Source organism: Apostichopus japonicus, chromosome 20 (assembly GCF_037975245.1).
Source record: "Apostichopus japonicus isolate 1M-3 chromosome 20, ASM3797524v1, whole genome shotgun sequence".
Taxonomy (NCBI): domain Eukaryota; kingdom Metazoa; phylum Echinodermata; class Holothuroidea; order Aspidochirotida; family Stichopodidae; genus Apostichopus; species Apostichopus japonicus.
The window spans coordinates 1,140,373-1,166,338 of record NC_092580.1 but is presented as its reverse complement, the minus strand read 5'-3'; the positions used below and the strand labels follow the sequence as shown (position 1 = coordinate 1,166,338).

The 25,966-nt window shown below is 49.5% G+C and overlaps 1 protein-coding gene across 6 annotated transcripts in view; it reads left to right on the top strand.

The window, feature by feature from the left end:
- Positions 1-25,966, top strand: part of LOC139961004 (gamma-adducin-like) — a 214,734-nt gene that overhangs the window by 93,943 nt on the left and 94,825 nt on the right. The gene's annotated exons all lie outside the window — the stretch shown is intronic.

Below are 25,966 nucleotides of genomic sequence, written 5' to 3'. Positions count from 1 at the left end.
TGATATAAATCTATGTTCGTTTCTAATACTTAAAGTTCCAGAGACCGTATAAGATCGCGGCAAAAGCAAACTGCCCCACCTGGTCTCGAGCCCGCGATCCAAAAATCGTGACGCTCTCGAGGTACAGAGCAACCAACCGCGCCACGACAGCAGTTGATATAAATCTATGTTCGTTTCTAATACTTAAAGTTCCCAGAGACCGTATAAGATCGCGGCAAAAGCAAACTGCCCCCACCTGGTCTCGAGCCCGCGATCCAAAAATCGTTACGCTCTCGAGGTACAGAGCAACCAACCGCGCCACGACAGCAGTTGATATAAATCTATGTTCGTTTCTAATACTTAAAGTTCCCAGAGACCGTATAAGATCGCGGCAAAAGCAAACTGCCCCCACCTGGTCTCGAGCCCGCGATCCAAAATACGTCACGCTCTCTAGGTACAGAGCAACCAACCGCGCCACGACAGCAGTTGATATAAATCTATGTTCGTTTCTAATACTTAAAGTTCCCAGAGACCGTATAAGAACCCGGCAAAAGCAAACTGCCCCCACCTGGTCTCGAGCCCGCGATCCAAAATACGTCACGCTCTCGAGGTACAGAGCAACCAACCGCGCCACGACAGCAGTTGATATAAATCTATGTTCGTTTCTAATACTTAAAACTCCAGAGACCGTATGAGATCGCGGCAAAAGCAAACTGCCCCCACCTGGTCTCGAGCCCGCGATCCAAAATACGTCACGCTATCGAGGTACAGAGCAACCAACCGCGCCACGACAGCAGTTGATATAAATCTAATGTTCGTTTCTAATACTTAAAGTTCCAGAGACCGTATAAGATCGCGGCAAAAGCAAACTGCCCCCACGTGGTCTCGAGCCCGCGATCCAAAATACGTCACGCTCTCGAGGTACAGAGCAACCAACCGCGCCACGACAGCAGTTGATATAAATATATGTTCGTTTCTAATACTTAAAGTTCCAGGGGCCGTATAAGATCGCGGCAAAAGCAAACTGCCCCACTTGGTCTCGAGCCCGCGATCCAAAATACGTCACGCTCTCGAGGTACAGAGCAACCAACCGCGCCACGACAGCAGTTGATATAAATCTATGTTCGTTTCTAATACTTAAAGTTCCCAGAGACCGTATGAGATCGCGGCAAAAGCAAACTGCCCCCACCTGGTCTCGAGCCCGCGATCCAAAATACGTCACGCTCTCGAGGTACAGAGCAACCAACCGCGCCACGACAGCAGTTGATATAAATCTATGTTCGTTTCTAATACTTAAAGTTCCCAGAGACCGTATGAGATCGCGGCAAAAGCAAACTGCCCCCACCTGGTCTCGAGCCCGCGATCCAAAATACGTCACGCTCTCGAGGTACAGAGCAACCAACCGCGCCACGACAGCAGTTGATATAAATCTATGTTCGTTTCTAATACTTAAAGTTCCAGAGACCGTATAAGATCGCGGAAAAAGCTAACTGCCCCCACCTGGTCTCGAGCCCGCGATCCAAAATACGTCACGCTCTCGAGGTACAGAGCAAGCAACCGCGCCACGACAGCAGTTGATATAAATCTATGTTCGTTTCTAATACTTAAAGTTCCCAGAGACCGTATAAGATCGAGGCAAAAGCAAACTGCCCCCACCTGGTCTCGAGCCCGCGATCCAAAATACGTCACGCTCTCGAGGTACAGAGCAACCAACCGCGCCACGACAGCAGTTGATATAAATCTATGTTCGTTTCTAATACTTAAAGTTCCCAGAGACCGTATAAGATCGCGGCAAAAGCAAACTGCCCCCACCTGGTCTCGAGCCCGCGATCCAAAATACGTCACGCTCTCGAGGTACAGAGCAACCAACCGCGCCACGACAGCAGTTGATATAAATCTATGTTCGTTTCTAATACTTAAAGTTCCCAGAGACCGTATAAGATCGCGGCAAAAGCAAACTGCCCCCACCTGGTCTCGAGCCCGCGATCCAAAATACGTCACGCTCTCGAGGTACAGAGCAACCAACCGCGCCACGACAGCAGTTGATATAAATCTATGTTCGTTTCTAATACTTAAAGTTTCAGAGACCGTACCAGATCGCGGCAAAAGCAAACTGCCCCCACCTGGTCTCGAGCCCGCGATCCAAAATACGTCACGCTCTCGAGGTACAGAGCAACCAACCGCGCCACGACAGCAGTTGATATAAATCTATGTTCGTTCCTAATACTTAAAGTTCCAAGAGACCGTATAAGATCCCGGCAAAAGCAAACTGCCCCCACCTGGTCTCGAGCCCGCGATCCAAAATACGTCACGCTCTCGAGGTACAGAGCAACCAACCGCGCCACGACAGCAGTTGATATAAATCTATGTTCGTTTCTAATACTAAAAGTTCTTAGAGACCGTATAAGATCGCGGCAAAAGCAAACTGCCCCCACCTGGTCTCGAGCCCGCGATCCAAAATACGTCACGCTCTCGAGGTACAGAGCAACCAACCGCACCACGACAGCAGTTGATATAAATCTATGTTCGTTTCTAATACTAAAAGTTCTTAGAGACCGTATAAGATCGCGGCAAAAGCAAATTGCACCCACCTGGTCTCGAGCCCGCGATCCAAAATACGTCACGCTCTCGAGGTACAGAGCAAACAACCGCGCCACGACAGCAGTTGATATAAATCTATGTTCGTTTCTAATACTTAAAGTTCCCAGAGACCGTATCAGATCGCGGCAAAAGCAAACTGCCCCCACCTGGTCTCGAGCCCGCGATCCAAAATACGTCACGCTCTCGAGGTACAGAGCAACCAACCGCGCCACGACAGCAGTTGATATAAATCTATGTTCGTTTCTAATACTTAAAGTTCCCAGAGACCGTATGAGATCGCGGCAAAAGCAAACTGCCCCCACCTGGTCTCGAGCCCGCGATCCAAAATACGTCACGCTCTCGAGGTACAGAGCAACCAACCGCGCCACGACAGCAGTTGATATAAATCTATGTTCGTTTCTAATACTTAAAGTTCCCAGAGACCGTATAAGATCCCGGCAAAAGCAAACTGCCCCCACCTGGTCTCGAGCCCGCGATCCAAAATACGTCACGCTCTCGAGGTACAGAGCAACCAACCGCGCCACGACAGCAGTTGATATAAATCTATGTTCGTTTCTAATACTTAAAGTTCCCAGAGACCGTATAAGATCGCGGCAAAAGCAAACTGCCCCCACCTGGTCTCGAGCCCGCGATCCAAAATACGTCACGCTCTCGAGGTACAGAGCAACCAACCGCGCCACGACAGCAGTTGATATAAATCTATGTTCGTTTCTAATACTTAAAGTTTCAGACACCGTACCAGATCGCGGCAAAAGCAAACTGCCCCCACCTGGTCTCGAGCCCGCGATCCAAAATACGTCACGCTCTCGAGGTACAGAGCAACCAACCGCGCCACGACAGCAGTTGATATAAATCTATGTTCTATTCTAATACTTAAAGTTTCAGAGACCGTAAAAGATCGCGGCAAAAGCAAACTGCCCCCACCTGGTCTCGAGCCCGCGATCCAAAATACGTCACGCTCTCGAGGTACAGAGCAACCAACCGCGCCACGACAGCAGTTGATATAAATCTATGTTCGTTTCTAATACTTAAAGTTCCCAGAGACCGTATGAGATCGCGGCAAAAGCAAACTGCCCCCACCTGGTCTCGAGCCCGCGATCCAAAATACGTCACGCTCTCGAGGTACAGAGCAACCAACCGCGCCACGACAGCAGTTGATATAAATCTATGTTCGTTTCTAATACTTAAAGTTCCAGAGACCGTATAAGATCGCGGAAAAAGCTAACTGCCCCCACCTGGTCTCGAGCCCGCGATCCAAAATACGTCACGCTCTCGAGGTACAGAGCAAGCAACCGCGCCACGACAGCAGTTGATATAAATCTATGTTCGTTTCTAATACTTAAAGTTCCCAGAGACCGTATAAGATCGAGGCAAAAGCAAACTGCCCCCACCTGGTCTCGAGCCCGCGATCCAAAATACGTCACGCTCTCGAGGTACAGAGCAACCAACCGCGCCACGACAGCAGTTGATATAAATCTATGTTCGTTTCTAATACTTAAAGTTCCCAGAGACCGTATAAGATCGCGGCAAAAGCAAACTGCCCCCACCTGGTCTCGAGCCCGCGATCCAAAATACGTCACGCTCTCGAGGTACAGAGCAACCAACCGCGCCACGACAGCAGTTGATATAAATCTATGTTCGTTTCTAATACTTAAAGTTCCCAGAGACCGTATAAGATCGCGGCAAAAGCAAACTGCCCCCACCTGGTCTCGAGCCCGCGATCCAAAATACGTCACGCTCTCGAGGTACAGAGCAACCAACCGCGCCACGACAGCAGTTGATATAAATCTATGTTCGTTTCTAATACTTAAAGTTTCAGAGACCGTACCAGATCGCGGCAAAAGCAAACTGCCCCCACCTGGTCTCGAGCCCGCGATCCAAAATACGTCACGCTCTCGAGGTACAGAGCAACCAACCGCGCCACGACAGCAGTTGATATAAATCTATGTTCGTTCCTAATACTTAAAGTTCCAAGAGACCGTATAAGATCCCGGCAAAAGCAAACTGCCCCCACCTGGTCTCGAGCCCGCGATCCAAAATACGTCACGCTCTCGAGGTACAGAGCAACCAACCGCGCCACGACAGCAGTTGATATAAATCTATGTTCGTTTCTAATACTAAAAGTTCTTAGAGACCGTATAAGATCGCGGCAAAAGCAAACTGCCCCCACCTGGTCTCGAGCCCGCGATCCAAAATACGTCACGCTCTCGAGGTACAGAGCAACCAACCGCACCACGACAGCAGTTGATATAAATCTATGTTCGTTTCTAATACTAAAAGTTCTTAGAGACCGTATAAGATCGCGGCAAAAGCAAATTGCACCCACCTGGTCTCGAGCCCGCGATCCAAAATACGTCACGCTCTCGAGGTACAGAGCAAACAACCGCGCCACGACAGCAGTTGATATAAATCTATGTTCGTTTCTAATACTTAAAGTTCCCAGAGACCGTATCAGATCGCGGCAAAAGCAAACTGCCCCCACCTGGTCTCGAGCCCGCGATCCAAAATACGTCACGCTCTCGAGGTACAGAGCAACCAACCGCGCCACGACAGCAGTTGATATAAATCTATGTTCGTTTCTAATACTTAAAGTTCCCAGAGACCGTATGAGATCGCGGCAAAAGCAAACTGCCCCCACCTGGTCTCGAGCCCGCGATCCAAAATACGTCACGCTCTCGAGGTACAGAGCAACCAACCGCGCCACGACAGCAGTTGATATAAATCTATGTTCGTTTCTAATACTTAAAGTTCCCAGAGACCGTATAAGATCCCGGCAAAAGCAAACTGCCCCCACCTGGTCTCGAGCCCGCGATCCAAAATACGTCACGCTCTCGAGGTACAGAGCAACCAACCGCGCCACGACAGCAGTTGATATAAATCTATGTTCGTTTCTAATACTTAAAGTTCCCAGAGACCGTATAAGATCGCGGCAAAAGCAAACTGCCCCCACCTGGTCTCGAGCCCGCGATCCAAAATACGTCACGCTCTCGAGGTACAGAGCAACCAACCGCGCCACGACAGCAGTTGATATAAATCTATGTTCGTTTCTAATACTTAAAGTTTCAGACACCGTACCAGATCGCGGCAAAAGCAAACTGCCCCCACCTGGTCTCGAGCCCGCGATCCAAAATACGTCACGCTCTCGAGGTACAGAGCAACCAACCGCGCCACGACAGCAGTTGATATAAATCTATGTTCTATTCTAATACTTAAAGTTTCAGAGACCGTAAAAGATCGCGGCAAAAGCAAACTGCCCCCACCTGGTCTCGAGCCCGCGATCCAAAATACGTAACGCTCTCGAGGTACAGAGCAACCAACCGCGCCACGACAGCAGTTGATATAAATCTATGTTCGTTTCTAATACTTAAAGTTCCAGAGACCGTATAAGATCCCGGCAAAAGCAAACTGCCCCCACCTGGTCTCGAGCCCGCGATCCAAAATACGTCACGCTCTCGAGGTACAGAGCAAACAACCGCGCCACGACAGCAGTTGATATAAATTTATGTTCGTTTCTAATACTTAAAGTTCCAGAGACCGTATAAGATCCCGGCAAAAGCAAACTGCCCCCACCTGGTCTCGAGCCCGCGATCAAAAATACGTCACGCTCTCGAGGTACAGAGCAACCAACCGCGCCACGACAGCAGTTGATAAAAATCTATGTTCGTTTCTAATACTTAAAGTTCCCAGAGACCGTATAAGATCGCGGCAAAAGCAAACTGCCCCCACCTGGTCTCGAGCCCGCGATCAAAAAATCGTCACGCTCTCGAGGTACAGAGCAACCAAGCGCGCCACGACAGCAGTTGATATAAATCTATGTTCGTTTCTAATACTTAAAGTTCACAGAGACCGTATGAGATCGCGGCAAAAGCAAACTGCCCCCACCTTGTCTCGAGCCCGCGATCCAAAATACGTCACGCTCTCGAGGTACAGAGCAACCAACCGCGCCACGACAGCAGTTGATATAATTCTATGTTCGTTTCTAATACTTAAAGTTCCCAGAGACCGTATAAGATCGCGGCAAAAGCAAACTGCCCCCACCTGGTCTCGAGCCCGCGATCCAAAATACGTCACGCTCTCGAGGTACAGAGCAACCAACCGCGCCACGACAGCAGTTGATATAAATCTATGTTCTATTCTAATACTTAAAGTTTCAGAGACCGTAAAAGATCGCGGCAAAAGCAAACTGCCCCCACCTGGTCTCGAGCCCGCGATCCAAAATACGTAACGCTCTCGAGGTACAGAGCAACCAACCGCGCCACGACAGCAGTTGATATAAATCTATGTTCGTTTCTAATACTTAAAGTTCCAGAGACCGTATAAGATCCCGGCAAAAGCAAACTGCCCCCACCTGGTCTCGAGCCCGCGATCCAAAATACGTCACGCTCTCGAGGTACAGAGCAAACAACCGCGCCACGACAGCAGTTGATATAAATCTATGTTCGTTTCTAATACTTAAAGTTCCAGAGACCGTATAAGATCCCGGCAAAAGCAAACTGCCCCCACCTGGTCTCGAGCCCGCGATCAAAAATACGTCACGCTCTCGAGGTACAGAGCAACCAACCGCGCCACGACAGCAGTTGATAAAAATCTATGTTCGTTTCTAATACTTAAAGTTCCCAGAGACCGTATAAGATCGCGGCAAAAGCAAACTGCCCCCACCTGGTCTCGAGCCCGCGATCAAAAAATCGTCACGCTCTCGAGGTACAGAGCAACCAAGCGCGCCACGACAGCAGTTGATATAAATCTATGTTCGTTTCTAATACTTAAAGTTCACAGAGACCGTATGAGATCGCGGCAAAAGCAAACTGCCCCCACCTTGTCTCGAGCCCGCGATCCAAAATACGTCACGCTCTCGAGGTACAGAGCAAGCAACCGCGCCACGACAGCAGTTGATATAAATCTATGTTCGTTTCTAATACTTAAAGTTCCCAGAGACCGTATAAGATCGCGGCAAAAGCAAACTGCCCCCACCTGGTCTCGAGCCCGCGATCCAAAATACGTCACGCTCTCGAGGTACAGAGCAACCAACCGCGCCACGACAGCAGTTGATATAAATCTATGTTCGTTTCTAATACTTAAAGTTTCAGAGACCGTATAAGATCGCGGCAAAAGCAAACTGCCCCCACCTGGTCTCGAGCCCGCGATCCAAAATACGTCACGCTCTCGAGGTACAGAGCAACCAACCGCGCCACGACAGCAGTTGATATAAATCTATGTTCTATTCTAATACTTAAAGTTTCAGAGACCGTAAAAGATCGCGGCAAAAGCAAACTGCCCCCACCTGGTCTCGAGCCCGCGATCCAAAATACGTAACGCTCTCGAGGTACAGAGCAACCAACCGCGCCACGACAGCAGTTGATATAAATCTATGTTCGTTTCTAATACTTAAAGTTCCAGAGACCGTATAAGATCCCGGCAAAAGCAAACTGCCCCCACCTGGTCTCGAGCCCGCGATCCAAAATACGTCACGCTCTCGAGGTACAGAGCAAACAACCGCGCCACGACAGCAGTTGATATAAATCTATGTTCGTTTCTAATACTTAAAGTTCCAGAGACCGTATAAGATCCCGGCAAAAGCAAACTGCCCCCACCTGGTCTCGAGCCCGCGATCCAAAATACGTCACGCTCTCGAGGTACAGAGCAACCAACCGCGCCACGACAGCAGTTGATAAAAATCTATGTTCGTTTCTAATACTTAAAGTTCCCAGAGACCGTATAAGATCGCGGCAAAAGCAAACTGCCCCCACCTGGTCTCGAGCCCGCGATCAAAAAATCGTCACGCTCTCGAGGTACAGAGCAACCAAGCGCGCCACGACAGCAGTTGATATAAATCTATGTTCGTTTCTAATACTTAAAGTTCACAGAGACCGTATGAGATCGCGGCAAAAGCAAACTGCCCCCACCTTGTCTCGAGCCCGCGATCCAAAATACGTCACGCTCTCGAGGTACAGAGCAAGCAACCGCGCCACGACAGCAGTTGATATAAATCTATGTTCGTTTCTAATACTTAAAGTTCCCAGAGACCGTATAAGATCGCGGCAAAAGCAAACTGCCCCCACCTGGTCTCGAGCCCGCGATCCAAAATACGTCACGCTCTCGAGGTACAGAGCAACCAACCGCGCCACGACAGCAGTTGATATAAATCTATGTTCGTTTCTAATACTTAAAGTTTCAGAGACCGTACCAGATCGCGGCAAAAGCAAACTGCCCCCACCTGGTCTCGAGCCCGCGATCCAAAATACGTCACGCTCTCGAGGTACAGAGCAACCAACCGCGCCACGACAGCAGTTGATATAAATCTATGTTCGTTTCTAATACTTAAAGTTTCAGAGACCGTAAAAGATCGCGGCAAAAGCAAACTGCCCCCACCTGGTCTCGAGCCCGCGATCCAAAATACGTAACGCTCTCGAGGTACAGAGCAACCAACCGCGCCACGACAGCAGTTGATATAAATCTATGTTCGTTTCTAATACTTAAAGTTCCAGAGACCGTATAAGATCGCGGCAAAAGCAAACTGCCCCCACCTGGTCTCGAGCCCGCGATCCAAAATACGTCACGCTCTCGAGGTACAGAGCAAACAACCGCGCCACGACAGCAGTTGATATAAATTTATGTTCGTTTCTAATACTTAAAGTTCCAGAGACCGTATAAGATCCCGGCAAAAGCAAACTGCCCCCACCTGGTCTCGAGCCCGCGATCCAAAATACGTCACGCTCTCGAGGTACAGAGCAACCAACCGCGCCACGACAGCAGTTGATATAAATCTATGTTCGTTTCTAATACTTAAAGTTCCAGAGACCGTATGAGATCGCGGCAAAAGCAAACTGCCCCCACCTGGTCTCGAGCCCGCGATCCAAAATACGTCACGCTCTCGAGGTACAGAGCAACCAACCGCGCCACGACAGCAGTTGATATAAATCTATGTTCGTTTCTAATACTTAAAGTTCTTAGAGACCGTATAAGATCGCGGCAAAAGCAAATTGCCCCCACCTGGTCTCGAGCCCGTGATCCAATATACGTCACGCTCTCGAGGTACAGAGCAACCAACCGCGCCACGACAGCAGTTGATATAAATCTATGTTCGTTTCTAATACTTAAAGTTCCAGAGACCGTATAAGATCCCGGCAAAAGCAAACTGCCCCCACCTGGTCTCGAGCCCGCGATCCAAAATACGTCACGCTCTCGAGGTACAGAGCAAGCAAACGCGCCACGACAGCAGTTGATATAAATCTATGTTCGTTTCTAATACTTAAAGTTCCCAGAGACCGTATAAGATCGCGGCAAAAGCAAACTGTCCCCACCTGGTCTCTAGCCCGCGATCCAAAATACGTAACGCTCTCGAGGTACAGAGCAACCAACCGCGCCACGACAGCAGTTGATATAAATCTATGTTCGTTTCTAATACTTAAAGTTCCCAGAGACCGTATAAGATCGAGGCAAAAGCAAACTGCCCCCACCTGGTCTCGAGCCCGCGATCCAAAATACGTCACGCTCTCCAGGTACAGAGCAACCAACCGCGCCACGACAGCAGTTGATATAAATCTATGTTCGTTTCTAATACTTAAAGTTCCCAGAGACCGTATGAGATCGCGGCAAAAGCAAACTGCCCCCACCTGGTCTCGAGCCCGCGATCCAAAATACGTCACGCTCTCGAGGTACAGAGCAACCAACCGCGCCACGACAGCAGTTGATATAAATCTATGTTCGTTTCTAATACTTAAAGTTCTTAGAGACCGTATAAGATCGCGGCAAAAGCAAATTGCCCCCACCTGGTCTCGAGCCCGCGATCCAATATACGTCACGCTCTCGAGGTACAGAGCAACCAACCGCGCCACGACAGCAGTTGATATAAATCTATGTTCGTTTCTAATACTTAAAGTTCCCAGAGACCGTATGAGATCGCGGCAAAAGCAAACTGCCCCCACCTGGTCTCGAGCCCGCGATCCAAAATACGTCACGCTTTCGAGGTACAGAGCAACCAACCGCGCCACGACAGCAGTTGATATAAATCTATGTTCGTTTCTAATACTTAAAGTTCCCAGAGACCGTAAAAGATCGCGGCAAAAGCAAACTGCCCCCACCTGGTCTCGAGCCCGCGATCCAAAATACGTCACGCTCTCGAGGTACAGAGCAACCAACCGCGCCACGACAGCAGTTGATATAAATCTATGTTCGTTTCTAATACTTAAAGTTCCCAGAGACCGTATTAGATCGCGGCAAAAGCAAACTGTCCCCACCTGGTCTCTAGCCCGCGATCCAAAATACGTAACGCTCTCGAGGTACAGAGCAACCAACCGCGCCACGACAGCAGTTGATATAAATCTATGTTCGTTTCTAATACTTAAAGTTCCCAGAGACCGTATAAGATCGAGGCAAAAGCAAACTGCCCCCACCTGGTCTCGAGCCCGCGATCCAAAATACGTCACGCTCTCGAGGTACAGAGCAACCAACCGCGCCACGACAGCAGTTGATATAAATCTATGTTCGTTTCTAATACTTAAAGTTCCCAGAGACCGTATAAGATCGCGGCAAAAGCAAACTGCCCCCACCTGGTCTCGAGCCCGCGATCCAAAATACGTCACGCTCTCGAGGTACAGAGCAACCAACCGCGCCACGACAGCAGTTGATATAAATCTATGTTCGTTTCTAATACTTAAAGTTCCCAGAGACCGTATGAGATCGCGGCAAAAGCAAACTGCCCCCACCTGGTCTCGAGCCCGCGATCCAATATACGTCACGCTCTCGAGGTACAGAGCAACCAACCGCGCCACGACAGCAGTTGATATAAATCTATGTTCGTTTCTAATACTTAAAGTTCCAGAGACCGTACCAGATCGCGGCAAAAGCAAACTGCCCCCACCTGGTCTCGAGCCCGCGATCCAAAATACGTCACGCTCTGGAGGTACAGAGTAACCAACCGCGCCACGACAGCAGTTGATATAAATCTATGTTCGTTTCTAATACTTAAAGTTCACAGAGACCGTATAAGATCCCGGCAAAAGCAAACTGCCCCCACCTGGTCTCGAGCCCGCGATCCAAAATACGTCACGCTCTCGAGGTACAGAGCAAACAACCGCGCCACGACAGCAGTTGATATAAATCTATGTTCGTTTCTAATACTTAAAGTTCCCAGAGACCGTATAAGATCGCGGCAAAAGCAAACTGCCCCCACCTGGTCTCGAGCCCGCGATCCAAAATACGTCACGCTCTCGAGGTACAGAGCAAGCAAAAGCGCCACGACAGCAGTTGATATAAATCTATGTTCGTTTCTAATACTTAAAGTTCCAGAGACCGTACCAGATCGCGGCAAAAGCAAACTGCCCCCACCTGGTCTCGAGCCCGCGATCCAAAATACGTCACGCTCTCGAGGTACAGAGCAACCAAGCGCGCCACGACAGCAGTTGATATAAATCTATGTTCGTTTCTAATACTTAAAGTTCCAGAGACCGTATAAGATCCCGGCAAAAGCAAACTGCCCCCAACTGGTCTTGAGCCCGCGATCCAAAATACGTCACGCTCTCGAGGTACAGAGCAAGAAACCGCGCCACGACAGCAGTTGATATAAATCTATGTTCGTTTCTAATACTTAAAGTTCCCAGAGACCGTATGAGATCGCGGCAAAAGCAAACTGCCCCCACCTGGTCTCGAGCCCGCGATCCAAAATACGTCACGCTCTCGAGGTACAGAGCAACCAACCGCGCCACGACAGCAGTTGATATAAATCTATGTTCGTTTCTAATACTTAAAGTTCCCAGAGACCGTATAAGATCGCGGCAAAAGCAAACTGCCCCCACCTGGTCTCGAGCCCGCGATCCAAAATACGTCACGCTCTCGAGGTACAGAGCAACCAACCGCGCCACGACAGCAGTTGATATAAATCTATGTTCGTTTCTAATACTTTAAGTTCCCAGAGACCGTATAAGATCCCGGCAAAAGCAAACTGCCCCCACCTGGTCTCGAGCCCGCGATCCAAAATACGTCACGCTCTCGAGGTACAGAGCAACCAACCGCGCCACGACAGCAGTTGATATAAATCTATGTTCGTTTCTAATACTTAAAGTTCCCAGAGACCGTATGAGATCGCGACAAAAGCAAACTGCCCCCACCTGGTCTCGAGCCCGCGATCCAAAATACGTCACGCTCTCGAGGTACAGAGCAACCAACCGCGCCACGACAGCAGTTGATATAAATCTATGTTCGTTTCTAATACTTAAAGTTCCCAGAGACCGTATAAGATCGCGGCAAAAGCAAACTGCCCCCACCTGGTCTCGAGCCCGCGATCCAAAATACGTCACGCTCTCGAGGTACAGAGCAACCAACCGCGCCACGACAGCAGTTGATATAAATCTATGTTCGTTTCTAATACTTAAAGTTTCAGAGACCGTAAAAGATCGCGGCAAAAGCAAACTGCCCCCACCTGGTCTCGAGCCCGCGATCCAAAATACGTAACGCTCTCGAGGTACAGAGCAACCAACCGCGCCACGACAGCAGTTGATATAAATCTATGTTCGTTTCTAATACTTAAAGTTCCAGAGACCGTATAAGATCCCGGCAAAAGCAAACTGCCCCCACCTGGTCTCGAGCCCGCGATCCAAAATACGTCACGCTCTCGAGGTACAGAGCAAACAACCGCGCCACGACAGCAGTTGATATAAATCTATGTTCGTTTCTAATACTTAAAGTTCCAGAGACCGTATAAGATCCCGGCAAAAGCAAACTGCCCCCACCTGGTCTCGAGCCCGCGATCCAAAATACGTCACGCTCTCGAGGTACAGAGCAACCAACCGCGCCACGACAGCAGTTGATATAAATCTATGTTCGTTTCTAATACTTTAAGTTCCCAGAGACCGTATAAGATCCCGGCAAAAGCAAACTGCCCCCACCTGGTCTCGAGCCCGCGATCCAAAATACGTCACGCTCTCGAGGTACAGAGCAACCAACCGCGCCACGACAGCAGTTGATATAAATCTATGTTCGTTTCTAATACTTAAAGTTCCCAGAGACCGTATGAGATCGCGACAAAAGCAAACTGCCCCCACCTGGTCTCGAGCCCGCGATCCAAAATACGTCACGCTCTCGAGGTACAGAGCAACCAACCGCGCCACGACAGCAGTTGATATAAATCTATGTTCGTTTCTAATACTTAAAGTTCCAGAGACCGTATAAGATCGCGGCAAAAGCAAACTGCCCCCACCTGGTCTCGAGCCCGCGATCCAAAATACGTCACGCTCTCGAGGTACAGAGCAACCAACCGCGCCACGACAGCAGTTGATATAAATCTATGTTCGTTTCTAATACTTAAAGTTTCAGAGACCGTAAAAGATCGCGGCAAAAGCAAACTGCCCCCACCTGGTCTCGAGCCCGCGATCCAAAATACGTAACGCTCTCGAGGTACAGAGCAACCAACCGCGCCACGACAGCAGTTGATATAAATCTATGTTCGTTTCTAATACTTAAAGTTCCAGAGACCGTATAAGATCCCGGCAAAAGCAAACTGCCCCCACCTGATCTCGAGCCCGCGATCCAAAATACGTCACGCTCTCGAGGTACAGAGCAAACAACCGCGCCACGACAGCAGTTGATATAAATTTATGTTCGTTTCTAATACTTAAAGTTCCAGAGACCGTATAAGATCCCGGCAAAAGCAAACTGCCCCCACCTGGTCTCGAGCCCGCGATCCAAAATACGTCACGCTCTCGAGGTACAGAGCAACCAACCGCGCCACGACAGCAGTTGATAAAAATCTATGTTCGTTTCTAATACTTAAAGTTCCCAGAGACCGTATAAGATCGCGGCAAAAGCAAACTGCCCCCACCTGGTCTCGAGCCCGCGATCAAAAAATCGTCACGCTCTCGAGGTACAGAGCAACCAACCGCGTCACGACAGCAGTTGATATAAATCTATGTTCGTTTCTAATACTTAAAGTTCACAGAGACCGTATGAGATCGCGGCAAAAGCAAACTGCCCCCACCTTGTCTCGAGCCCGCGATCCAAAATACGTCACGCTCTCGAGGTACAGAGCAACCAACCGCGCCACGACAGCAGTTGATATAAATCTATGTTCGTTTCTAATACTTAAAGTTTCAGAGACCGTATAAGATCGCGGCAAAAGCAAACTGCCCCCACCTGGTCTCGAGCCCGCGATCCAAAATACGTCACGCTCTCGAGGTACAGAGCAACCAACCGCGCCACGACAGCAGTTGATATAAATCTATGTTCTATTCTAATACTTAAAGTTTCAGAGACCGTAAAAGATCGCGGCAAAAGCAAACTGCCCCCACCTGGTCTCGAGCCCGCGATCCAAAATACGTAACGCTCTCGAGGTACAGAGCAACCAACCGCGCCACGACAGCAGTTGATATAAATCTATGTTCGTTTCTAATACTTAAAGTTCCAGAGACCGTATAAGATCCCGGCAAAAGCAAACTGCCCCCACCTGGTCTCGAGCCCGCGATCCAAAATACGTCACGCTCTCGAGGTACAGAGCAAACAACCGCGCCACGACAGCAGTTGATATAAATCTATGTTCGTTTCTAATACTTAAAGTTCCAGAGACCGTATAAGATCCCGGCAAAAGCAAACTGCCCCCACCTGGTCTCGAGCCCGCGATCCAAAATACGTCACGCTCTCGAGGTACAGAGCAACCAACCGCGCCACGACAGCAGTTGATAAAAATCTATGTTCGTTTCTAATACTTAAAGTTCCCAGAGACCGTATAAGATCGCGGCAAAAGCAAACTGCCCCCACCTGGTCTCGAGCCCGCGATCAAAAAATCGTCACGCTCTCGAGGTACAGAGCAACCAAGCGCGCCACGACAGCAGTTGATATAAATCTATGTTCGTTTCTAATACTTAAAGTTCACAGAGACCGTATGAGATCGCGGCAAAAGCAAACTGCCCCCACCTGGTCTCGAGCCCGCGATCCAAAATACGTCACGCTCTCGAGGTACAGAGCAACCAACCGCGCCACGACAGCAGTTGATATAAATCTATGTTCGTTTCTAATACTTAAAGTTCCAGAGACCGTATAAGATCGCGGCAAAAGCAAACTGCCCCCACCTGGTCTCGAGCCCGCGATCCAAAATACGTCACGCTCTCGAGGTACAGAGCAACCAACCGCGCCACGACAGCAGTTGATATAAATCTATGTTCGTTTCTAATACTTAAAGTTCCCAGAGACCGTATGAGATCGCGGCAAAAGCAAACTGCCCCCACCTGGTCTCGAGCCCGCGATCCAAAATACGTCACGCTCTCGAGGTACAGAGCAAACAACCGCGCCACGACAGCAGTTGATATAAATCTATGTTCGTTTCTAATACTTAAAGTTCCCAGAGACCGTATGAGATCGCGGCAAAAGCAAACTGCCCCCACCTGGTCTCGAGCCCGCGATCCAAAATACGTCACGCTCTCGAGGTACAGAGCAAGCAACCGCGCCACGACAGCAGTTGATATAAATCTATGTTCGTTTCTAATACTTAAAGTTCCCAGAGACCGTATAAGATCGCGGCAAAAGCAAACTGCCCCCACCTGGTCTCGAGCCCGCGATCAAAAAATCGTCACGCTCTCGAGGTACAGAGCAACCAACCGCGCCACGACAGCAGTTGATATAAATCTATGTTCGTTTCTAATACTTAAAGTTCCCAGAGACCGTATAAGATCGAGGCAAAAGCAAACTGCCCCCACCTGGTCTCGAGCCCGCGATCCAAAATACGTCACGCTCTCGAGGTACAGAGCAACCAACCGCGCCACGACAGCAGTTGATATAAATCTATGTTCGTTTCTAATACTTAAAGTTTCCAGAGACCGTATGAGATCGCGGCAAAAGCAAACTGCCCCCACCTGTTCTCGAGCCCGCGATCCAAAATACGTCACGCTCTCGAGGTACAGAGCAACCAACCGCGCCACGACAGCAGTTGATATAAATCTATGTTCGTTTCTAATACTTAAAGTTCCCAGAGACCGTATAAGATCGCGGCAAAAGCAAACTGCCCCCACCTGGTCTCGAGCCCGCGATCCAAAATACGTCACGCTCTCGAGGTACAGAGCAACCAACCGCGCCACGACAGCAGTTGATATAAATCTATGTTCGTTTCTAATACTTAAAGTTCCAGAGACCGTATAAGAACCCGGCAAAAGCAAACTGCCCCCACCAGGTCTCGAGCCCGCGATCCAAAATACGTCACGCTCTCGAGGTACAGAGCAACCAACCGCGCCACGACAGCAGTTGATATAAATCTATGTTCGTTTCTAATACTTAAAGTTCCCAGAGACCGTATGAGATCGCGGCAAAAGCAAACTGCCCCCACCTGATCTCGAGCCCGCGATCCAAAATACGTCACGCTCTCGAGGTACAGAGCAACCAACCGCGCCACGACAGCAGTTGATATAAATCTATGTTCGTTTCTAATACTTAAAGTTCCCAGAGACCGTATGAGATCGCGGCAAAAGCAAACTGCCCCCACCTGGTCTCGAGCCCGCGATCCAAAATACGTCACGCTCTCGAGGTACAGAGCAACCAACCGCGCCACGACAGCAGTTGATATAAATCTATGTTCGTTTCTAATACTTAAAGTTCCCAGAGACCGTATGAGATCGCGGCAAAAGCAAACTGCCCCCACCTGGTCTCGAGCCCGCGATCCAAAATACGTCACGCTCTCGAGGTACAGAGCAACCAACCGCGCCACGACAGCAGTTGATATAAATCTATGTTCGTTTCTAATACTTAAAGTTCCCAGAGACCGTAAAAGATCGCGGCAAAAGCAAACTGCCCCCACCTGGTCTCGAGCCCGCGATCCAAAATACGTCACGCTCTCGAGGTACAGAGCAACCAACCGCGCCACGACAGCAGTTGATATAAATCTATGTTCGTTTCTAATACTTAAAGTTCCCAGAGACCGTATAAGATCGCGGTAAAAGCAAACTGCCCCCACCTGGTCTCGAGCCCGCGATCCAAAATACGTCACGCTCTCGAGGTACAGAGCAACCAACCGCGCCACGACAGCAGTTGATATAAATCTATGTTCGTTTCTAATACTTAAAGTTCCCAGAGACCGTATGAGATCGCGCAAAAGCAAACTGCCCCCACCTGGTCTCGAGCCCGTGATCCAAAATACGTCACGCTCTCGAGGTACAGAGCAACCAACCGCGCCACGACAGCAGTTGATATAAATCTATGTTCGTTTCTAATACTTAAAGTTCCCAGAGACCGTATAAGATCGCGGTAAAAGCAAACTGCCCCCACCTGGTCTCGAGCCCGTGATCCAAAATACGTCACGCTCTCGAGGTACAAAGCAACCAACCGCGCCACGACAGCAGTTGATATAAATCTATGTTCGTTTCTAATACTTAAAGTTCCAGAGACCGTATTAGATCGAGGCAAAAGCAAACTGCGCTGGCCTGGTCTCGAGCCCGCGATCCAAAATACGTCTCGCTCTCGAGGTACAGAGCACAACCAACCGCGCCACGACAGCAGTTGATATAAATCTATGTTCGTTTCTAATACTTAAAGTTCCCAGAGACCGTATAAGATCGCGGCAAAAGCAAACTGCCCCCACCTGGTCTCGAGCCCGCGATCCAAAATACGTCACGCTCTCGAGGTACAGAGCATAACCAACCGCGCCACGACAGCAGTTGATATAAATCTATGTTCGTTTCTAATACTTAAAGTTCCAGAGACCGTATTAGATCGAGACAAAAGCAAACTGCGCTGGCCTGGTCTCGAGCCCGCGATCCAAAATACGTCACGCTCTCGAGGTACAGAGCAACCAACCGCGCCACGACAGCAGTTGATATAAATCTATGTTCGTTTCTAATACTTAAAGTTCCAGAGACCGTATTAGTCCGAGGCAAAAGCAAACTGCGCTGGCCTGGTCTCGAGCCCGCGATCCAAAATACGTCTCGCTCTCGAGGTACAGAGCACAACCAACCGCGCCACGACAGCAGTTGATATAAATCTATGTTCGTTTCTAATACTTAAATTTCCCAGAGACCGTATAAGATCGCGGCAAAAGCAAACTGCCCCCACCTGGTCTCGAGCCCGCGATCCAAAATACGTCACGCTCTCGAGGTACAGAGCAACCAACCGCGCCACGACAGCAGTTGATATAAATCTATGTTCGTTTCTAATACTTAAAGTTCCAGAGACCGTATTAGATCGAGGCAAAAGCAAACTGCGCTGGCCTGGTCTCGAGCCCGCGATCCAAAATACGTCTCGCTCTCGAGGTACAGAGCACAACCAACCGCGCCACGACAGCAGTTGATATAAATTTATGTTCGTTTCTAATACTTAAAGTTCCAGAGACCGTATAAGATCCCGGCAAAAGCAAACTGCCCCCACCTGGTCTCGAGCCCGCGATCCAAAATACGTCACGCTCTCGAGGTACAGAGCAACCAACCGCGCCACGACAGCAGTTGATATAAATCTATGTTCGTTTCTAATACTTAAAGTTCCAGAGACCGTATTAGATCGAGGCAAAAGCAAACTGCGCTGGCCTGGTCTCGAGCCCGCGATCCAAAATACGTCACGCTCTCGAGGTACAGAGCAACCAACCGCGCCACGACAGCAGTTGATATAAATCTATGTTCGTTTCTAATACTTAAAGTTCCCAGAGACCGTATAAGATCGCGGCAAAAGCAAACTGCCCCCACCTGGTCTCGAGCCCGCGATCCAAAATACGTCACGCTCTCGAGGTACAGAGCAACCAACCTCGCCACGACAGCAGTTGATATAAATCTATGTTCGTTTCTAATACTTAAAGTTCCCAGAGACCGTATAAGATCGAGGCAAAAGCAAACTGCGCTGGCCTGGTCTCGAGCCCGCGATCCAAAATACGTCACGCTCTCGAGGTACAGAGCAACCAACCGCGCCACGACAGCAGTTGATATAAATCTATGTTCGTTTCTAATACTTAAAGTTCCCAGAGACCGTATAAGATCGCGGCAAAAGCAAACTGCCCCCACCTGGTCTCGAGCCCGCGATCCAAAATACGTCACGCTCTCGAGGTACAGAGCAAGCAACCGCGCCACGACAGCAGTTGATATAAATCTATGTTCGTTTCTAATACTTAAAGTTCCAAGAGACCGTATAAGATCGCGGCAAAAGCAAACTGCCCCCACCTGGTCTCGAGCCCGCGATCCAAAATACGTCACGCTCTCGAGGTACAGAGCAACCAACCGCGCCACGACAGCAGTTGATATAAATCTATGTTCGTTTCTAATACTTAAAGTTCCCAGAGACCGTATAAGATCGCGGCAAAAGCAAACTGCCCCCACCTGGTCTCGAGCCCGCGATCCAAAATACGTCACGCTCTCGAGGTACAGAGCAACCAACCGCGCCACGACAGCAGTTGATATAAATCTATGTTCGTTTCTAATACTTAAAGTTCCAGAGACCGTATGAGATCGCGGCAAAAGCAAACTGCCCCCACCTGGTCTCGAGCCCGCGATCCAAAATACGTCACGCTCTCGAGGTACAGAGCAACCAACCGCGCCACGACAGCAGTTGATATAAATCTATGTTCGTTTCAAATACTTAAAGTTCCCAGAGACCGTATGAGATCGCGGCAAAAGCAAACTGCCCCCACCTGGTCTCGAGCCCGCGATCCAAAATACGTCACGCTCTCGAGGTACAGAGCAACCAACCGCGCCACGACAGCAGTTGATATAAATCTATGTTCGTTTCTAATACTTAAAGTTCCCAGAGACCGTATGAGATCGCGGCAAAAGCAAACTGCCCCCACCTGGTCTCGAGCCCGCGATCCAAAATACGTCACGCTCTCGAGGTACAGAGCAACCAACCGCGCCACGACAGCAGTTGATATAAATCTATGTTCGTTTCAAATACTTAAAGTTTCCAGAGACCGTACCAGATCGCGGCAAAAGCAAACTGCCCCCACCTGGTCTCGAGCCCGCGATCCAAAATACGTCACGCTCTCGAGCCCGCGATCCAAAATACGTCACGCTCTCGAGGTACAGAGCAACCAACCGCGCCACGACAGCAGTTGATATAAATCTATGTTCGTTTCTAATACTTAAAGTTCCCAGAGACCGTATGAGATCGCGGCAAAAGCAAACTGCCCCCACCTGGTCTCGAGCCCGCGATCCAAAATACGTCACGCTCTCGAGGTACAGAGCAAGCAACCGCGCCACGACAGCAGTTGATATAAATCTATGTTCGTTTCTAATACTTAAAGTTCCCAGAGACCGTATAAGATCGCGGCAAAAGCAAACTGCCCCCACCTGGTCTCGAGCCCGCGATCCAAAATACGTCACGCTCTCGAGGTACAGAGCAACCAACCGCGCCACGACAGCAGTTGATATAAATCTATGTTCGTTTCTAATACTTAAAGTTCATAGAGACCGTACCAGATCGCGGCAAAAGCAAACTGCCCCCACCTGGTCTCGAGCCCGCGATCCAAAATACGTCACGCTCTCGAGGTACAGAGCAACCAACCGCGCCACGACAGCAGTTGATATAAATCTATGTTCGTTTCTAATACTTAAAGTTCCAGAGACCGTATAAGATCGCGGCAAAAGCAAACTGCCCCCACCTGGTCTCGAGCCCGCGATCCAAAATACGTCACGCTCTCGAGGTACAGAGCAAGCAACCGCGCCACGACAGCAGTTGATATAAATCTATGTTCGTTTCTAATACTTAAAGTTCATAGAGACCGTACCAGATCGCGGCAAAAGCAAACTGCCCCCACCTGGTCTCGAGCCCGCGATCCAAAATACGTCACGCTCTCGAGGTACAGAGCAACCAACCGCGCCACGACAGCAGTTGATATAAATCTATGTTCGTTTCTAATACTTAAAGTTCCCAGAGACCGTATGAGATCGCGGCAAAAGCAAACTGCCCCCACCTGGTCTCGAGCCCGCGATCCAAAATACGTCACGCTCTCGAGGTACAGAGCAACCAACCGCGCCACGACAGCAGTTGATATAAATCTATGTTCGTTTCTAATACTTAAATTTCACAGAGACCGTATAAGAACCCGGCAAAAGCAAACTGCCCCCACCTGGTCTCGAGCCCGCGATCCAAAATACGTCACGCTCTCGAGGTACAGAGCAACCAACCGCGCCACGACAGCAGTTGATATAAATCTATGTTCGTTTCTAATACTTAAAGTTCCCAGAGACCGTATGAGATCGCGACAAAAGCAAACTGCCCCCACCTGGTCTCGAGCCCGCGATCCAAAATACGTCACGCTCTCGAGGTACAGAGCAACCAACCGCGCCACGACAGCAGTTGATATAAATCTATGTTCGTTTCTAATACTTAAAGTTCCCAGAGACCGTATAAGATCGCGGCAAAAGCAAACTGCCCCCACCTGGTCTCGAGCCCGCGATCAAAAAATCGTCACGCTCTCGAGGTACAGAGCAACCAACCGCGCCACGACAGCAGTTGATATAAATCTATGTTCGTTTCTAATACTTAAAGTTTCCAGAGACCGTATGAGATCGCGACAAAAGCAAACTGCCCCCACCTGGTCTCGAGCCCGCGATCCAAAATACGTCACGCTCTCGAAGTACAGAGCAACCAACCGCGCCACGACAGCAGTTGATATAAATCTATGTTCGTTTCTAATACTTAAAGTTCCCAGAGACCGTATGAGATCGCGGCAAAAGCAAACTGCCCCCACCTGGTCTCGAGCCCGCGATCCAAAATACGTCACGCTCTCGAGGTACAGAGCAACCAACCGCGCCACGACAGCAGTTGATATAAATCTATGTTCGTTTCTAATACTTAAAGTTCCCAGAGACCGTATGAGATCGCGACAAAAGCAAACTGCCCCCACCTGGTCTCGAGCCCGCGATCCAAAATACGTCACGCTCTCGAGGTACAGAGCAACCAACCGCGCCACGACAGCAGTTGATATAAATCTATGTTCGTTTCTAATACTTAAAGTTCCCAGAGACCGTATAAGATCGCGGCAAAAGCAAACTGCCCCCACCTGGTCTCGAGCCCGCGATCCAAAATACGTCACGCTCTCGAGGTACAGAGCAACCAACCGCGCCACGACAGCAGTTGATATAAATCTATGTTCGTTTCAAATACTTAAAGTTTCCAGAGACCGTACCAGATCGCGGCAAAAGCAAACTGCCCCCACCTGGTCTCGAGCCCGCGATCCAAAATACGTCACGCTCTCGAGCCCGCGATCCAAAATACGTCACGCTCTCGAGGTACAGAGCAACCAACCGCGCCACGACAGCAGTTGATATAAATCTATGTTCGTTTCTAATACTTAAAGTTCCCAGAGACCGTATGAGATCGCGGCAAAAGCAAACTGCCCCCACCTGGTCTCGAGCCCGCGATCCAAAATACGTCACGCTCTCGAGGTACAGAGCAAGCAACCGCGCCACGACAGCAGTTGATATAAATCTATGTTCGTTTCTAATACTTAAAGTTCCCAGAGACCGTATAAGATCGCGGCAAAAGCAAACTGCCCCCACCTGGTCTCGAGCCCGCGATCCAAAATACGTCACGCTCTCGAGGTACAGAGCAACCAACCGCGCCACGACAGCAGTTGATATAAATCTATGTTCGTTTCTAATACTTAAAGTTCATAGAGACCGTACCAGATCGCGGCAAAAGCAAACTGCCCCCACCTGGTCTCGAGCCCGCGATCCAAAATACGTCACGCTCTCGAGGTACAGAGCAACCAACCGCGCCACGACAGCAGTTGATATAAATCTATGTTCGTTTCTAATACTTAAAGTTCCAGAGACCGTATAAGATCGCGGCAAAAGCAAACTGCCCCCACCTGGTCTCGAGCCCGCGATCCAAAATACGTCACGCTCTCGAGGTACAGAGCAAGCAACCGCGCCACGACAGCAGTTGATATAAATCTATGTTCGTTTCTAATACTTAAAGTTCATAGAGACCGTACCAGATCGCGGCAAAAGCAAACTGCCCCCACCTGGTCTCGAGCCCGCGATCCAAAATACGTCACGCTCTCGAGGTACAGAGCAACCAACCGCGCCACGACAGCAGTTGATATAAATCTATGTTCGTTTCTAATACTTAAAGTTCCCAGAGACCGTATGAGATCGCGGCAAAAGCAAACTGCCCCCACCTGGTCTCGAGCCCGCGATCCAAAATACGTCACGCTCTCGAGGTACAGAGCAACCAACCGCGCCACGACAGCAGTTGATATAAATCTATGTTCGTTTCTAATACTTAAATTTCACAGAGACCGTATAAGAACCCGGCAAAAGCAAACTGCCCCCACCTGGTCTCGAGCCCGCGATCCAAAATACGTCACGCTCTCGAGGTACAGAGCAACCAACCGCGCCACGACAGCAGTTGATATAAATCTATGTTCGTTTCTAATACTTAAAGTTCCCAGAGACCGTATGAGATCGCGACAAAAGCAAACTGCCCCCACCTGGTCTCGAGCCCGCGATCCAAAATACGTCACGCTCTCGAGGTACAGAGCAACCAACCGCGCCACGACAGCAGTTGATATAAATCTATGTTCGTTTCTAATACTTAAAGTTCCCAGAGACCGTATAAGATCGCGGCAAAAGCAAACTGCCCCCACCTGGTCTCGAGCCCGCGATCAAAAAATCGTCACGCTCTCGAGGTACAGAGCAACCAACCGCGCCACGACAGCAGTTGATATAAATCTATGTTCGTTTCTAATACTTAAAGTTTCCAGAGACCGTATGAGATCGCGACAAAAGCAAACTGCCCCCACCTGGTCTCGAGCCCGCGATCCAAAATACGTCACGCTCTCGAAGTACAGAGCAACCAACCGCGCCACGACAGCAGTTGATATAAATCTATGTTCGTTTCTAATACTTAAAGTTCCCAGAGACCGTATGAGATCGCGGCAAAAGCAAACTGCCCCCACCTGGTCTCGAGCCCGCGATCCAAAATACGTCACGCTCTCGAGGTACAGAGCAACCAACCGCGCCACGACAGCAGTTGATATAAATCTATGTTCGTTTCTAATACTTAAAGTTCCCAGAGACCGTATGAGATCGCGACAAAAGCAAACTGCCCCCACCTGGTCTCGAGCCCGCGATCCAAAATACGTCACGCTCTCGAGGTACAGAGCAACCAACCGCGCCACGACAGCAGTTGATATAAATCTATGTTCGTTTCTAATACTTAAAGTTCCCAGAGACCGTATAAGATCGCGGCAAAAGCAAACTGCCCCCACCTGGTCTCGAGCCCGCGATCCAAAATACGTCACGCTCTCGAGGTACAGAGCAACCAACCGCGCCACGACAGCAGTTGATATAAATCTATGTTCGTTTCTAATACTTAAAGTTCCCAGAGACCGTATGAGATCGCGGCAAAAGCAAACTGCCCCCACCTGGTCTCGAGCCCGCGATCCAAAATACGTCACGCTCTCGAGGTACAGAGCAAACAACCGCGCCACGACAGCAGTTGATATAAATCTATGTTCGTTTCTAATACTTAAAGTTCCCAGAGACCGTATAAGATCGCGGCAAAAGCAAACTGCCCCCACCTGGTCTCGAGCCCGCGATCCAAAATACGTCACGCTCTCGAGGTACAGAGCAACCAACCGCGCCACGACAGCAGTTGATATAAATCTATGTTCGTTTCTAATACTTAAAGTTCCCAGAGACCGTATAAGATCGCGGCAAAAGCAAACTGCCCCCACCTGGTCTCGAGCCCGCGATCAAAAAATCGTCACGCTCTCGAGGTACAGAGCAACCAACCGCGCCACGACAGCAGTTGATATAAATCTATGTTCGTTTCTAATACTTAAAGTTCACAGAGACCGTATGAGATCGCGGCAAGAGCAAACTGCCCCCACCTTGTCTCGAGCCCGCGATCCAAAATACGTCACGCTCTCGAGGTACAGAGCAAGCAACCGCGCCACGACAGCAGTTGATATAAATCTATGTTCGTTTCTAATACTTAAAGTTCCAGAGACCGTACCAGATAGCGGCAAAAGCAAACTGCCCCCACCTGGTCTCGAGCCCGCGATCCAAAATACGTCACGCTCTCCAGGTACAGAGCAAGCAACCGCGCCACGACAGCAGTTGATATAAATCTATGTTCGTTTCTAATACTTAAAGTTCCAGAGACCGTACCAGATCGCGGCAAAAGCAAACTGCCCCCACCTGGTCTCGAGCCCGCGATCCAAAATACGTCACGCTCTCGAGGTACAGAGCAACCAACCGCGCCACGACAGCAGTTGATATAAATCTATGTTCGTTTCTAATACTTAAAGTTCCCAGAGACCGTATGAGATCGAGGCAAAAGCAAACTGCCCCCACCTGGTCTCGAACCCGCGATCCAAAATACGTCACGCTCTCGAGGTACAGAGCAACCAACCGCGCCACGACAGCAGTTGATATAAATCTATGTTCGTTTCTAATACTTAAAGTTTCCAGAGACCGTATAAGAT